We start from the raw sequence: 16,277 nt of genomic DNA on the forward strand, positions 1-16,277 counted from the left end.
TAAGAATAATTATTTCACTGGAAACAAATTTATTTGCTTGCCATGGAGCATCTCAGTTAATCTTGCTTTTGAACAGTGGACCACATTCACTAGTTGTCTGGTATGTTCCAGTACGGATCATAACAGGAAGGGGGAGGATATACCATTTTGCCATGAAGTACAAATCACTTCCCCACATTTTCTCTACTGTATTTAATGTCTGTGAATGAACTCTTGTTTTCTCTGACAGTGCACTGCTCTAATAAGAATAATATTGCGGTAAGTGCCCTGCCTCTGCTACCATGTTAAAGTTGCCGCACCATTTAAACTATAGCAATAAATTGTGGCAGTTGATCCTTTTCCCCTGCTGTCTATGTGTTCTTTTCTCCTACAATTTAGTTTTTATTTTTATTCAGCTGCCTTTTGCAGATGGAAGTGATTGTTTGTTTCTGGAGCGCTAAGAGTTTGAGAACAGTAAACCTTTTGCAGCATCATATAGTACCTATCACCAGGCTGGACAGTTTAACAGCATTTTATGAAACCACAAAAAAGTATGTACAGATTACGTTTAGGGTCTGACTAAAACACATACAAACAAGGAAATATGAGCTCTTTCTAGGCCTTCCTCCATGTAAACGTTTATTCTGACTTATTTACTCTGTAGATCATAATGAATCCTTCACATGTGTTACTTGGCCTGGTTTTGCCTGCAGAATGTCTTTTGAAACATCTGTGGTCAAGTTTCTAGGTTAAAAAAAAAAGTCTCAGTTCAGTAAACTGAAAAATGATGAGTCTGATTTTTCTGTAATTGCTCCCAAGTTAGAGTCTGATATCAGTGCTTATCAGTAAATATTTTTGTGTGTGGATGGAGAATTTTGAGAAATCATTTAGCCTGTTCATGTATTGTTACCCATGTTCAAGTAGTTGATTTTTTTCTGTGGCTATCCCAAGATTATGATTTGTTTTTTCTCTTCTGTATTTTTTTCTTTTCTTATATCATAGAAAACCAGAGCTAAAAAGTGCAGATGTTGTAAGATTTTTCTAGAACAAAAGACATCATTAAAATCTTTGCTGTTTGTAGATAGCTAACATACTATTTGTGATAACTCCAAGCAAAAATACATGTATTTCATTAGGCAGTAGATGAATTTGTGAAATTTTTGCACCAGTGACATTGGCCTTTGAAGGGAACATTCTAATCACTTGTTTATATAGAAATTGCAGGGAGCTCATGCTAAATACATCCAATTTGCATAATATATTTTGGCCTTTTCTAATTGTTTGGATATATCTGTTTTCTGCTTCAAGCCAAAAATATTTATTGACTTTATGGACTCATATGGAGTATTTTAAATGGGAATTCTTCAGAAAGGTATAGCTATTAAATTTGCAAAAGCTTATCTATTTGTTCTGCAAGTGAGTGTCCCATCTTCGACAACACAAAGTTGCATACATTAAGTGTCAGCGTTGCTTAACTGTCAGTGTTAAAATCTTAAATATACTGCCCTCCCTCAAAACCATAAAACAAAGAAATCTACATTTTTGCCTCATTTCATTTGTGCCTTTAAACTTTCACATTATTTTAACAGTCATAGCTCCTCATCAAAAAAAGACCCTCAAAAAAATCAAACCCCCAAAAGTCATTAGTCATTTGTAACAGGTCTATAAAAGATGGCACCATGGTGTTCTGCCATCAAGCTAAACTTCTAGGAGTAATGAGATACCATCCCAGCTGAGACTTCAGATGCCTTAGCTGAGGACTGAGAACAAAGTCTTGGTAGTTACATGTGTGTAAAAGACTGTCCCCTGTTTTCCCCAAGTGTGAATCTGACTCCTGCTTGTGTCAAAATATTAATTTGAATGAAAGTAATCTTTCTAAAGAAAGTGTGCCAAACTGTGCTTTACCTTTGTTCTGTGTGGGATGTGAAATTTTGACCTGTTATATGAAAAGCAGATCTTGTGTTAAGTTCACTATTATGTGTGCTTAGGAGATTTTAATACTCAAAACTGGTCTGTTGAACCAAAATGCAAGTGCACTACCAGTGAAGTACAACAACGTGTCCTGGTTTCTTATTTAGCCTACGTATAGTCATACACTCACAGTTTTTAAAGACGCTCAGGTTGCAAAGGATCCACTTAAGTAAGTCATGGAATTACCTGAGGCATTGAATGTGACCAATGGGTGTTCTTTTTGGCTTAAAATTACTTTACTGTAAGAGTTTTCCCCAGTACAAAATACATCTTGTGAGCATTACATTCAGCAGTATGTCCTAAGAAGACAAGGGAAATACAGTCAAGCATCAAAGGAAATCAAAAACTTTCTGCAATTTCCTAGACATTAAGTGGGAGAATTATTTGTACTATCCAACCAGGCTTAATTACATTTGAGTAATAGAAAAGCACAAATTTTGCACCTAAAAAGAAGAAAAAGTAAAGAAATATATTTCATTTCATTGTCTTTAGATGCATGAAAGAACCTTCAGAGACATCTACTTAATGGTCTGTAAATTCTGGATGAATCTTTCTAAATCCATGTCACAAGCCACAAGTTTCCTTAAGAGACTGTGCCTGATTAAGGGAAATACTTGAGAATAGTAAGACATTAAAATCCTAGCTGTTTAATCTTGAGGAGCTCATTGGTCACCACCATTGTGGCCTCTTTGGAAAGAAGGAAATCTTAAAAGTCCAGGAAAATGGCTCAGTGAATTTTGGACCAGAATTTTGCAGAGAGTAGTGCAGTGATAAAAAATTGACATACGTGCTCCCCCCGTAAATAAACTACACACATGACCCGTTGCTTCCTTTGGCAGGGTTTTCTCTCTCTAGTGTTCTGTAGAAACTTGATGTGATAAGTAAAACCCTGCCATTGCATCAGAGTATATTTTGATTCTATGCAAATTAACAGATTAATGGAAATCTATGTTTTACAGGTATAATTAACTTTAGATGTGCCTATAAAATAGAGGAACAAGAATTAAAAAAAAACCCCAACTAAAACCCAATAGGGAGTAATAGAAAGTAGGGAGGGAGAACAAATCCATTATTGGACAAAACAATCTGGACTTGTATTACAAGTTTCAGGAGGTTAATTTTGTAACAATAATAAACTAAAAAACAAATTTCATTTTTGAACTCTTTATTTTCAGACTTTTCTTTAAAGAAAAATAAACATACCTACTTCAGAACCTTATCTTTCACTTAAAACTCAGTTTGACAGTGTATTCAACAAACCATGGTAGAATATGTTTAAAAGTCTCTCAAAGAGAAACTAGATTGTATTTTAGAGCTTTATAAGCAGCCAGCTGAGTAGTGGGACCCTAATATTTCATGCCAGTGGTCTACCTGTAAATTATTTAATCATGTAGTTATTAACAGACCTTGAATATTCAGTATGACCTCTCAAAATTGAGGTAGACTCTGGGAGATGTGAAACACATTGCTAAGTGTACCTGGTGTTTATGGCTTGTTTTTCATTCCTTGCAGACACCTGTGATAGAACCCCAGCACAAGAAGGAATTTGCTGGTCAAGGGCAGGTTGACAGGGCTCTTGAGGGCCCTCATGTACTAGGTGCTCTTTACCAGCTAGCAGAAGGCCTTGACAATTTTCTTTGGTTACTTTTCCTAGGAGTCGAAAATTTATGCAAATGGTGATCTTTGTTTTACTAGTATGCTCTGTGTTGCTGATATTCCTGCTGCTTGGACAGCTGGCTACTGACCATTACATTCTGTGAATAAGATTGTCACATAGAAGTAGATATTTTTTTCTCAGCAGTGTTTGTTAAAATTGTCCTTTCATCTCCATGGCATCAAAAGGGCACTTTGTAACAAATAAGGGAAGGCATCACCCTTAAAATAATCTTGACTCTTAATTAACCAAATGTATCCATTGTAGCTTTTATTCCTTTATTTTGAAGAGTTCTGAGGTAACTGAGAGCCTGTTTTCTGTGAGACAGATTTTTTTGTTGTGCCTTAATGAAAAGTGCCAAATGATAACATGACTTATTTGAAGTGGAAATTGCATTCTGAGTCATATCGCGTCCTTCTTATCATCTTCGTTTGTAAGTAGGGGAGTCAGCTTGGTCTAAATCTTTTCCATAGGGAAAATTTCAGACCAGACAGGCTGAGAATGGTTGGTATACCCACCTATGTATTAATTTATATAAGGTTAAAAGAAAACAAAATATATTTTAAAATAAGATTGTGAAGGTTTATTGATGCTGCAGATATTTACAGAAATGTGAAATTTTGGAAGATGAAAGAATAATGACTGGAGAACTTGGGGGTGGAGTTTTATTTTACTGAATAAGATTAAGGTCCAGGAGTAATTCTGGGGTTTCAATTTATTTTATTATGTGTTACTATATTTTAATTGTAAAATATATTCCAAAGCAAGCACCTGATGTCAGGAAGATACTAAATACTGCTCTAAAATAATAAAGCCCACAAAACTGGTGTGATCTATTTAAAACCAAAGCAAGCCAACAACAAATCATCAAAAAGCACCTTCTTCTCCCCTCCCCCTGCTTTTTATAACGTTTCATGAAGTACCACTTTGATCATCAGGAAAGTTTCAAAGATCATGGTGGGAGTAAGGGAGTCAGTGTGTCACTTTAGGACTGTAAAGTGCCTGAATTAGCACTGCTGTACAGGCACTGTAGAAAACCCCCAGCAGGCAATTCCAGGTGCACAAGTGAAAAATCTCCTTCAACTGTTTCCATTGTTTGCCTTGCCACTATTATCCTGTATCCTAGTGTGTCCATGAATGGGTCAGATAAGCCTTCTGAACTTGGGCTTTGCCACTTCCAAAATAAAAGCAATGGAGGTTTCCCAATATGGCTGGCAGTTAAGCTATTTAATTTTGAGCTATGCTTATACTTACAGGAGCTGGAACAACTGGAATTTTATACAGCCAATCAGTGAATTAATTGTAAAGCATAGTGAACCACTTCTTTATGTCATTTTTCCTTCTCTGGTGTGGACCTCTAGCTAAGAAGGGAGGCAACATTTGAGTCAAATCTTTGCTCTTCTGCTCTATTTTCTGTGTAATTGCTTGGCTGTGTCTCTGAAGGCTGTAGTTTGATCAAGATTGTACTTTAGACTTTTGATTCAGAGACCCATCTGAGTTGTGAGGAATTCTTGTTGCATAGCACATTTACTTTCCAAGATGGTTGAGATCCCCACCAATGCCCACTTATCTTTAGGCATCAAGTTTCTTTACGTTCTCCAGAGCTGGTTAAGGAAGCTGTAGTGCTCTCTGTCCGCAGGACAGAGCTTTTCCTCTTGTACCAGTTAAACCCTTTGACATTTTTTGTTGAGTTTGGCTGATGCCATCACAGGAAGCAATCTAGGTTTTTGAAAAACAATAAGTACAAGGACTGCTCACTTCTGCTTGGATTTGAAACTATACCATAGGGCTGCATATAGATGGGTTTGTGTTGGACCAAAATAGAATTACTCATGTTCAAAAATATTCAAAATATATAATATCTCATGATAAAATATGTAATTAATGTTTTTAATAGGGCCCTGAGAGATGGTCTGATGAGTATTCAGCAATGGTTTCACAACATTATCATTCTATATGAATCACTAAAAGGGTTTCTGATTCACATAGTGTTTTCTACTTCCTATTCTCCTTCAGAGTGTGTTAGGTGGTATGTTTAGAAAGTAATTTCTTGATAAAAAGAAGATGAGGAAGATGATGAAGGTTAAATAACTAGGACTGTAGTAATTTATAGCCTATGGTCTGGTGAATAATTTGAAAACTTGTCCAAATATATACACGATTATAAAACATAGCAGATCCTCTGACTTCAGGTCCTAAATGCAAAAACTTAAAAATTTGAGTTTTTAATGATGCTTAAACTGAAAGAGGCAAAAGATCTTAAAGCACATCCCCCCACCCCTCCCTTCTTAGCAGATTTCACTTTAGTCATGATTTCACTCCCTTCTTCCTCCTACATTGTGGCATGAGGAGGGGCAGGGACTGGGGGAATGGGGGTTTCAGTCAGTTCCTCATGAGATGTTCTCTTTCATAGTTGGGGAGGGGGGGATTTGCATTCCTCACACCCTTCCCCTGCTGCACCGTGGGGTCCCACCAATGCCAGACAGTCCTTCATGAACTTTGCCAACTTGAGTCCTTTCCCACGGGACTTCAGGTCTTCGCCAGCTGCCCCAGCATGGGTCACTTCTATGGGGCAGGCATAGAATCATAGAATGTCTCTCAGTTTCTCAAGCCCAGACTGCTCCAGCCTGGTCCTCGACGGGGTCACAAGCCTTCCCCCCCAGCAAACTTGCTCTGGGGTGGATCTCTTGCTCTCGTTTGTCTCTGTCTCTCTCCATGGGCTACAAGTGTGGCAGAGGCTTGCTCCAGTGCAGTTCAAGGTGTCTTCTATATGTCTCCACCCGCTCCAGAGTGGGGCCTCTCCACAGGCTGCTGGCGGGTTTTCAGCCTTTTCCTTGGGCTGCGGGGGGACACCCGCTCCAACATGGGTTTTTGCACTGGCTGCAGGGGCATCTTTCTTTCCAGCACCTGGGGTGACTCCTCCCCCCCTTCACTGACCTTGGTGCCTGCACAGTTTCTTACATCTTCTCACTCCCTTCTCTGGGGGCAAAATGCAGCTGCTTGCGTTTTTTTTTTCTCCTAAATGTGATTCCCAGAGGTGCTGTGACTGTCGCTGATGGGCTCGGCCTTGGTCAACAATGAGTCCGGCCTTGAATCAGCTGGTGTTTGCTCTGTCTGGCCTTCAGATAGCTTCTTGCTGCTTCATGCAGAAGCCACCCCTGCAGTCCCCCCCCTTCTCCACAAGAACCCACTCACACAAAACTACAACACCAATGTAATTATTTTTCATTATTATCTCAATATTTTTAAAGCTTTTATTAGTATATAATTACTCCTTACTCTTCTGAAAATACTTGATTTCAGTTTACTGTATTTAGGATAAAGAGGGTGAGTTTTGCTCTTTTTAGAGGATCATGAAATAGAAAATAATTGATCTAAATACTGAAATATAATTAGTGGTATTTGTCAAACTTATAGAAGTGAGGTAATATTTTTGAAAATTGACCTAATGTACCACAAAAAAAATCTTTCTTACTTTTTTCTTTTAAAAATACTAATTCCTATACTGATAAAAATCAGATATTCTGTTTCTAGTGCTTGAAAACATCTGTACAGCAATGTTGAAATGCAAAATGAGCTAAGTCCAGTTCAGCAGGCTTGGAAGCAGGACTCTGAAATTAGCCCCATGTTGCCATTCGTGTGTCATTGAATGAACTGTTTAACACATCTGTATATCAGTTTCCATATCACTAAATGTGCATGAAGTGTCCACTTTACTGTCATGTCATAAGAATGAAGAACTGCAAAGTGGTTTCCTTAAAGGTGTGAGGTATTACTGAAATGGGCATTACTGGATTCCTACCTATTGCTAGAATTTTGTTTGTATTACAAATAAAAGTCTGCATGTATGTTTGAAAAACATCAGTTTTAATAGGTTCATAATTTTTAAGCCTAGAGAGTCCACAATAAAAATTTACTGTGACTTGCATAATACAGGCATGGAACTGTCCCGAAAGTCCCCTAGCTATGGCTAGACTAGAGGATAATCTTTGTGGGGTATAGCCTAACTGGAAAACTACAATGATAGCAGATGCACCAGGACCTTTTGCTGATTTTAGTGTTTAATTTATCTCACTTATTAAGCCATATACCACAATTCTGATCCGAATTGGTTTAATCTAAGTTTGCATCCATGGTTGTCTGTATAGTTAAAAAATCTTGTTACTGTGTTTTCTTTTCTGTGTGCACACTGCCTAGATTCTCATCCAAAGTGGTTTTGGGTTTTTTCTTCAACAATGTTGATAGAGTAAGCCACTTGGCTGCTTGAATGCAGAAAGTGTTTTCTGTTATTTTAGTCTTTCTCATGATTCCATATATTAGCCTTTCATAATTTTAGAGAATTCAGTGGAGAGGCAGTAGTACTTCTGCTGTCACCAAGTCAGCTCCAGTGAAAACTTTCCCTCTTTATTTATACTTTGCAAATGTTTTTCCTCCTATAATGATGGTGTATTTCTCATATAAGTTCTGTAGCTTTCTTTCATATTGCTTATTAACTATGTTAGAAGTAAGCAAATTCACTAATATGAGTCAATAGTTTTGGATCTTGATTATGTTTCTTTTTCTGTAAAGCGCATTTGATCCCTATTTAAGTATAATTATTTTTCTTTTCTGCTAAGTCCAAAGGAACACAGCTAATTACATAATATCTAGTGCTGCAAAGTCATAGCTGATTCTTCCTCCTAGTACCTGAGTTTTAATTCTTGCATTAGAATTGTATAAAATAATTTTGAGCATTTGGAGTTTGAAATAGCTTTAAAAGACTATAAAAGTAATATGCTTCACAAACTGAAAAGTTTTCCACTAAGCAGAGAAAATTGTCAGAGATACAACTAATTGATCTCTGCTTCTTTACAGCTGTGTAATGCTATGCATAACTGAAAGCTCCTGTTAAATTAATTAATGATTTCAATTATGAACTTTTCTCCAAAATGTTATGATTCGTATCAAGCTGATAATGCAGTGACCTGGGAGTGTGAAATCTGTGTTATGTAGAGAGTTGCCAGTTAATTGATTCACAAATTATTTAAAGTTTGTTGCACCCAAGGGAGTGCTCAGATCCATGACAGCTATTTCTTAAAGTGTGCAAACTCTCTTTTCTTTTTAAGATTGTCTTGAGCTAACAAGCATGATAAAATGATTGCAAGATGGATATTGGCAGTTTGTAGTGCACCAGTTAATGTATTCGAAGGGTTTCTCTAGGTTCTTTTTCCTGTATCACAGCAAATGCCTATACAAAAAGAAACTTTACAAGTATCAAGAAGAAACAGTTGATGCCTTGTCTGGCATCCGGGTCAGTACTTTTTGTACTAATTGCTTTTGTCATTTTGAATGTTTCTGTTAACTTTCCTTATCACTGGTTATCACACGTTTCATTTCTGATAATTATAGAGTAATGCTTGTTTCCTGTTAAGGGAAATATTAGAGAGCTTTTCTGAAAAAGCTTCTGAGGTTTAAAGCAAAAGATATTTCATAGAATATTGTGGTAGGCACCAGTTTCACAGTACAGATGAGTAGCAATTATGCCAACCTGTAGTCCAGAATTTAATGTTATCGAATTCACTGACTGTTGTGCCTTTGTATGTACAGAAGCTTGAACAAGAATTCTTCTTACCTGCTACGGATGCATAGAGACAGGAGAGGATGTTCAGTCTAATTCTGTCTGATTTTAACATCTCAGTGCATGAGTTTCACAACAATTAAAAATTGAAATGTACAAAGAATAATATAGAAGGAGGTATTAAAATAAGTTAAAGTACTGTTAATATTTTATAAACCTTTATTAAATTTTTATAAATGTTATTAAAGCGCAGTTGGGTTGACTTCAGACTTGTATAAAATGACCACTTTCACAAATCCTTCTGTGAGTGCGAGGTCTTTACTGAATGGGCAAAAAGACTTCATATGGGTCCCTAGGTCTGAGGAGACCTAAGAGTTTGAGGCATGTTAAGAGAGGTATGCCTTACTCTCAAGTTCCTGTGATTGGTATATTAGTGAGCAGTAATATTGCACTGATTTTTGTTCTGCTATCAAAACATTTGGGGTTGCTTGAAAATGATTTTAGATACTGGCAGTTAAATACTGCAGCACATAAATTCATGGTGGTAACTGGCTAGTCCCATTGTTTTTCTCACTCTTGGAATATTCTGCCTCTGCAAAGATTTAGTTCTCTCAATTGCCAATAACTTTTTCCTGCTTTTGTATTTCTGTTAAAAATACTTGTGTCAACTCTCCCCTGTTTCTAAAACAAAACAAAAATAAAAGTGCACCTCATGTTATAAAGTTGCAGATTACTGTAGGGCCATGAGAAGGTGCCTTGAAAGGGAGTGACTTTAACCTAATATCTTTAGTGTAGAAAAAAATACCAATTCAAATACTGAGCAACTGCTTCTGTTTCCTGAAATTAAGGAGCCTATAATCTCAGCACCATTAACAAGTGCTGTCATTCAGATACACAGTGTCTGGCTGATTTAAATAAAATGAAATGAAGATAGTTGTTTCTGGTCCCTTGGCTTCACTCATTGCCATAAACATATGCTCTGCGTCCCGCTTCTTTCCATCTTATTTATGACTTTAATTTGTTGTGTGGGCTGCGCTAGAAATTAAATTTAATACAATTCTCCAAGGGACCCTGTCATATAATAACATGGTAATTTCTGTGTATCCTTTTGAAAAATGAGGAAATTAATTCTTCCTGACATGTTCTAATTATTCCAGTGTGAACGGCAAATCCGTTTTTCCCAGCCCCTGAAGTGTTATAGGCAAATGGCTGCTGTTCAAAGCTGAGGTGCTAATGCTGACCAGCAGTGCGTTTAATTTGAAACATGAGCAGACACCTTTCAACACACCTTTGTAATATTGGAGTACTTTACAGAAATTAATTCACTACTTATTTGGCAGCTTAGCCTGGGGGTTATGGTTTTTATTCATCAATACTATAGTCATGTTAGCACAATGTTTCCTGTTTCCTCTAGCGCTCTGTGCCTGTGCTGTAAAATACAAATTCAGAAGGGTGCAATGCTTAGTTTTAACATATGGATTTTTAAAGTGGGGGTGTGGGTACCATAGCACTGATGATTCTGTGTTGGGGCATGTTTCCATTTTGGAGAGAGGTACTGCAAGATCTCCATTGTTGAGTTAATTACTGTGGTTAACACTTTCAACTGAAATTACAGAGAAGAAATTATTCTAGCTCTTCCACTCTGATGCTGGCCTCTGTTGTGACAATCTGATGCCTGCTTCCATTTCTACTACATTATTGAGTTTTAACTAAAACCAGAATGGATATGCTGTAACTTTAAAATTCCATAATATACTTGATATAGGTATATTTTTTGCCAAGAAAAAGGCCACAAATTATCAGTATAGGTGCTGTGAAACTCACACAAGTGATTCTTGGCATTTATGACTTTTGATAGGTTGCCTTTGGGAATTTCTATTTTAGTATGTTCATTTTGTGCAGGACTGCCAAGTGAAGTCCTTCAAGAGTCCCAGCTTTGTAATACACAGATGTTGTCTTTGTTAAGTGTCTCAGAATTGAGCTGCATGGAAGTATAAAAGAAATTTTAACTACTCCAAGAAACAGAATATGACAGAAGGCACCAGGAGGAAGAGTCTGGAAGAGTTAAGACTTCATTTGCAGCTTTTCAGCCATAGACGTAAAGAAGAAAGCATAGTTTTCAGAGATGTTGCTGAAGAACTGGAGTCAAGAATTGCCTAAAAAATTTGCTAACTGCCTAGCTATAGGGTGAAGTTTGTGGAGTTAGCGGAGGAAGGGTATGAGATCCATCTCGCTCAGCCAAAGGAAAAAGAACAATGCATTGGGTCTCACTAAGATGTTCATTTTCCATATAGCAGCCTTTATAGTCCTGTGCTGGGTATTGGCTGCTGTCAAAAGAAGGGAATGAATGTAAGTAGGTCTATGAAAGGTGAAAGGGAACAGTGGTTCCCTGAAACATGGTGGGGAGCTTTGAGAAGGGTCAGCAAAAACTGGAGAAGATTTGGTCAGGTTAAAATTTTATTATGTGTGTGAGTGGAGGAGTTGCAGTAGAAGAAAAGGACAGAAATTACATTTGAGGGCATCTCAGATCTTCTGTGTTAGAACAGAGACTAAAGGCAGAGTTCTCGAGGAAACTTGTAAATACAAGGAGTATTAAGCTAATTGGTTATCAAGTCATAGGAAACATACAGGAATACCAAATGCTAAAGTAAAAACTTAATCTTCTTTTTACACATGGGATTAGCTTTTGTTAACAAGAGAAGAAGTCAATGTTAGAGCAATGATTAGAATTACTGGACCACACCTTAGTGCAAAAGCATCTAATGTCCTTTCTGTAATAAATACTTAACTGAATAATGTGTATTATTCAGTTATTTATACTGAAATCTCAGAATACAGAAAGAGAAGAAACAAATCTTATATGTGACTTTCATAAAGAGAGGTTTTAAGGCATAGTTGAAATTTCCTTCTGACCAATTCATAAGAGGTTTGAATTTCTTGAGGATATCCTGTTAATGATATATTGTCATAATACTCTGTGCGTCCTTGCTCAACAGACTTTGTTCAAGGAGGTTCAAAATGCAATCTAAATAGTTTGACTACTGGATCTAGTTTTAATTTGAAAAAGTAAATTTTGGCATTAGGATTTTCACTATAAAGGCTAAGTTCTCCCTGTAGATCTGTGTGGTAGAAGAAGAAATTACTTCCAAAAGGCTGGCAATCTTGTGAATAACTCCAGTGATAAAATATGTAAGATGGTTGTCTGAATGTTTGAATAGCAAAATGGAAAGAAGGTACAGCTCCGTCAAAAAAAGAATGAACACTTTGAATTTGGGTGTTGTTTCTGGGTACTCAGGACTTTGTCAATTCTGCAATCCACTGAGGTATATGTTGTCACACAGAAATTAGCAGGTAAAGGGCAGAAAATGTAAGGCAATGAAAACTGTGGATATAGCAGCAATACTCCTCAAAGGAGTATTACTGATTCAGTGGAACTAGTGTGTTTGTACCAGCCACATGTAGTGTGAGGGCACTGGTTTAGACCTCAGGAGTGTTACCTCTGCATCCTTTTTGTATGCCATATGGAGGCTGTGATCATGAAGGTACCTTCTTTTTTCCAGAACCAGAGATCTCACAGGCGTGTAGAGATCTTGCAGTACTGCCTAGATCTCTGATTTCCACAGCCTCCCAGTGTGTAGCTATTGCAAGCACAGCAGTAGAAACTGTGGCCAGCTGTCTAAAGTCTTACAAAATCTGTTGCTGTCTGAAAGCCTTGTTCAGATTCTGGTCTATACACCAGTGTACTCTCCTGTGACATTCTCTGCATCTTCACCAAAACTGTCAAGACTTTGTATGCTAATGGTGCTGCAATGGTACATTTACTGGAAACTAGAGAGCATGGTAAGAGGAATATTGTTAAATATATATATATATATATATTTGGTTTGTCCACTGTATTCATAGCAGTAATATTCATAGTGCTCTGTGCAGAACTTGAGAGTAAAAAGCCTTATCATTCAGATAGCATTTAGTGTCTTGGCTGCTCTGCATTCATGTCTATTGCAGCATCATGTTTTTCAGTCACATTTGTCTGATATTTGCCTCAAGATGAAGATCACAGGATAATTCAGGTTGAAAGAGGTCCCAACAGGTCTCTAGTTCAATGTTGTGCTCACAGTTGTGAGTTCTGGCCAGGTTACTCAGCGCTTTATCCAGGTGGGTCTCGACAAACCTCTAAGGATAGAGACAGCAAAACCTCCCTGGGCAGTCTGTCCCAGTGCTCGTTTCTCCTAATGGTGAAAAAGATTTTCCTTATGTCCACTTTGAAGCTTTCTTTGCTCTTTAAAATAAAGCATAGATGAGCTAAAAAACTTGTTCTTTAGATGGTAATGTATAATAATTCTTTGAAAAACATGTTGCCTTAGTGAGCAACCACATGCAGCAACTTCTCTGAAGTCCTTCCCACCTTACCTTTTTCATTGATATCTCTAGGTATGACTTGGTCTAATCTTTTCACTTTAGATCGGTTTTCAGTGGGGAAACACCTCATCTTGAATTCTGCTTATTTTGTTTTCCATCTAGAGTGCATGCTATTAAACATAAAAAGGCAAACTAAGTTCCAACAATGAGCAACAGATGCTTAGCAACAAAACCTAGCTAGAGAGGGTGGTGCAGCTGAAATTTAGCATCTGAAGGCCAATTCTCTTCCTACTGTTTCATGGTGAGGCTTCCAGTATTGTATTACACAGAAAATAAGTGTTTGTATTTGGTCTGGGCTACTGACCTTTAGTTTTTGAGCCCTTTTCTCTCTCTGTACTGGTAAATGCTGTTTACATCATTTGTCGGGGTTTGGTTTCCCCACTCCCACCCCTCCTGGGACTGGGTTGCAAAGGAAACATTTAATTAGAAATGGAGCCTGTCATCCCAAAGGTCTCTGATTTGAACCCAGCCAAGTAAATAATAGCCTGTATTTGTTACAGTTTGACAGTTAGGTTCTCTGTGTTATGTTAATTGATGGTTCAAATCCACAAAGGTGTCCACAGAGGTAGACCCATGGTTACTGGCGCTACTGGATAGCTCCTTGGCAGCTTCAGGAATCCTATGAGGCTTGGAATGGAAATGGCACTTGATCTATCTGCCCATTTCTGCCATTTGCTCCTTTTGGGTCAGGGTTGACGCAGGTTGGTGTGATAATGTGAAGAGGCCTGCATGGCCAGGGGAGTTTCTGTTCTGTGGATAAATGGAGCCCTTTCAGTTTCTGAGGCTGTCAACCTGGCATGAGCAATAAATGAACTTGTGGGCAGAAGATAGAAAAGAAAGCAAGGCTACCACATCTATGTTGAAAGGTCTCTTGTTCTTCAGAAGAAGGAAGCAATGTAGGAAATGGACAAGGCAAGGTCTGAATAATTGTTTTTTCTGGGCTAGAAATGCAGTAGCTTCTCTAGCAGATGAATGAAGAGTTGTTTGTTACTTTTTCCCTCTAATTATCTTGAGTTCATTGTAGGTATTTTCTGTGGCAATCCTTTTCTCTGTTTATCCAAGAGACATCACTGCCTGAATAATCAATAAGTCTTTTTCTCCTTCATCTATTCAAGCACAAGACTGAGATTATTGAGTGAAAGAAAGGGGGTCACCATCGCAAATATTTTAGGACTATTGACAGTCTTTACTAAGTACTTGAGGAAAAAAGCTGCTCAAAGTTCTACTGATAGTCTCTTTATGATTAATTCCTTTGATGATATAGGTTTATAAATATGCTTTGTATATGCTATAGAACTAAGGCACCCAAAACATTAGTAATTAGATGTCAGAATTAAAACTGATATATTCTAAGACATAAGTGTATACACCTCCCTTGCTTTTCCCCCTCTTCATTCTTAAACTGTGTTCCTTCTTTATTCTATGGCAGTCTATGTTTCTCCTGTCTTTTAAATTGATTTGATTAATCTCTTAAATGGATACAAAACATTTAAAGCAAGGGATTTATAAACAAAATTGGAAAAAATCTAACTATTCCTCTCAAATGTTTCAAGCATAAGTCTGAATTAGTGATTTTTTAAAAAAATATGTGTATCTTACAAATTGTAACACTGTTATAAATTCTAAATCGGCTCTTACTCCTAAATCTATCCTTATATTATATTGGCAGATATTGCAAGTAGTGAAACTAAAATGTAGACGACATTATATAGAAAATTACTTGGCTTTTCAGATGGCATTGAGAATTTTTTTTAAAGAAGCTATCATTTTTCCTACCACTTCAGTCATTGCAGTTTTTTTTTTTTTAAAGTATTATTTAAAGTAATACTGGCATTTTATTCCATGAAAAAATATTCATGTTTTGCACATTTTCAGGATGAAAGTGTATTACATACAACGTTCCTGAGAATCAGATGGAAGTAGATATATGATTTCCTACTTCACAACCTGCTTTTTCTCCTGCAGCAAGATAGAGCAATGGATACAGTTGCATTTATGATGTATTGCTTTCACTAACTTCTGTCTTTACTGTGCAGGCTACAGTTCCCTTGTATTTCTGGCCCCTATGATGGCTAGTCTGATGCTTCTTTTAACAGGCTTCTGCAGCAGTTGCTGGAACTTCAGATCCCGCAGTGCCTTGCAGTGGTCACCCAACTGCCCTTTCTCACCACGTAGGCTTGCTGTCCCAAACTCATCTGTCACTATACTTATACTGCTTTTGCATTGTTTCCTTTTGGTCACCGAGCTGTACTGTTCCCTGAGCTTGAATGGGCAGGGCATTTTCCTTAATTCTGTATCACATCACTGCTATTTTTCTGCAAATATTTTTTTTTTTTTTAGCAAAGAATTCAGTATTGGATTTGTGCCACTGGTAACCCTGACCTTACTGGTGATTGAGGAAGCTGAAGACATGTAGGAATATAAGCTATAGAATAATCTGCTTTTAGATCATATTTACTTGCTGAATGGATAGTGTAGAAGTGACTTCACATTCTGCATTTGTTGATTTAAAAATATACACCCCCTGCAAATAATAACTGAACAGTCACATGGAGTTCATTAAGTTACTGGGGCAAGAGGTGTGAAGTGGGCAGAATGGATATAAACCTGTTGGGGAAGGGCTTATGATGTTATGTCAAAACCTTATGTATACTCATCTTCCACATACCTTGTTCTTAGAGAACAGCTGGTTCCTTC

This window comes from Gallinula chloropus (assembly GCF_964237585.1).
Source record: "Gallinula chloropus genome assembly, chromosome: 4".
Lineage (NCBI taxonomy): Eukaryota > Metazoa > Chordata > Aves > Gruiformes > Rallidae > Gallinula > Gallinula chloropus.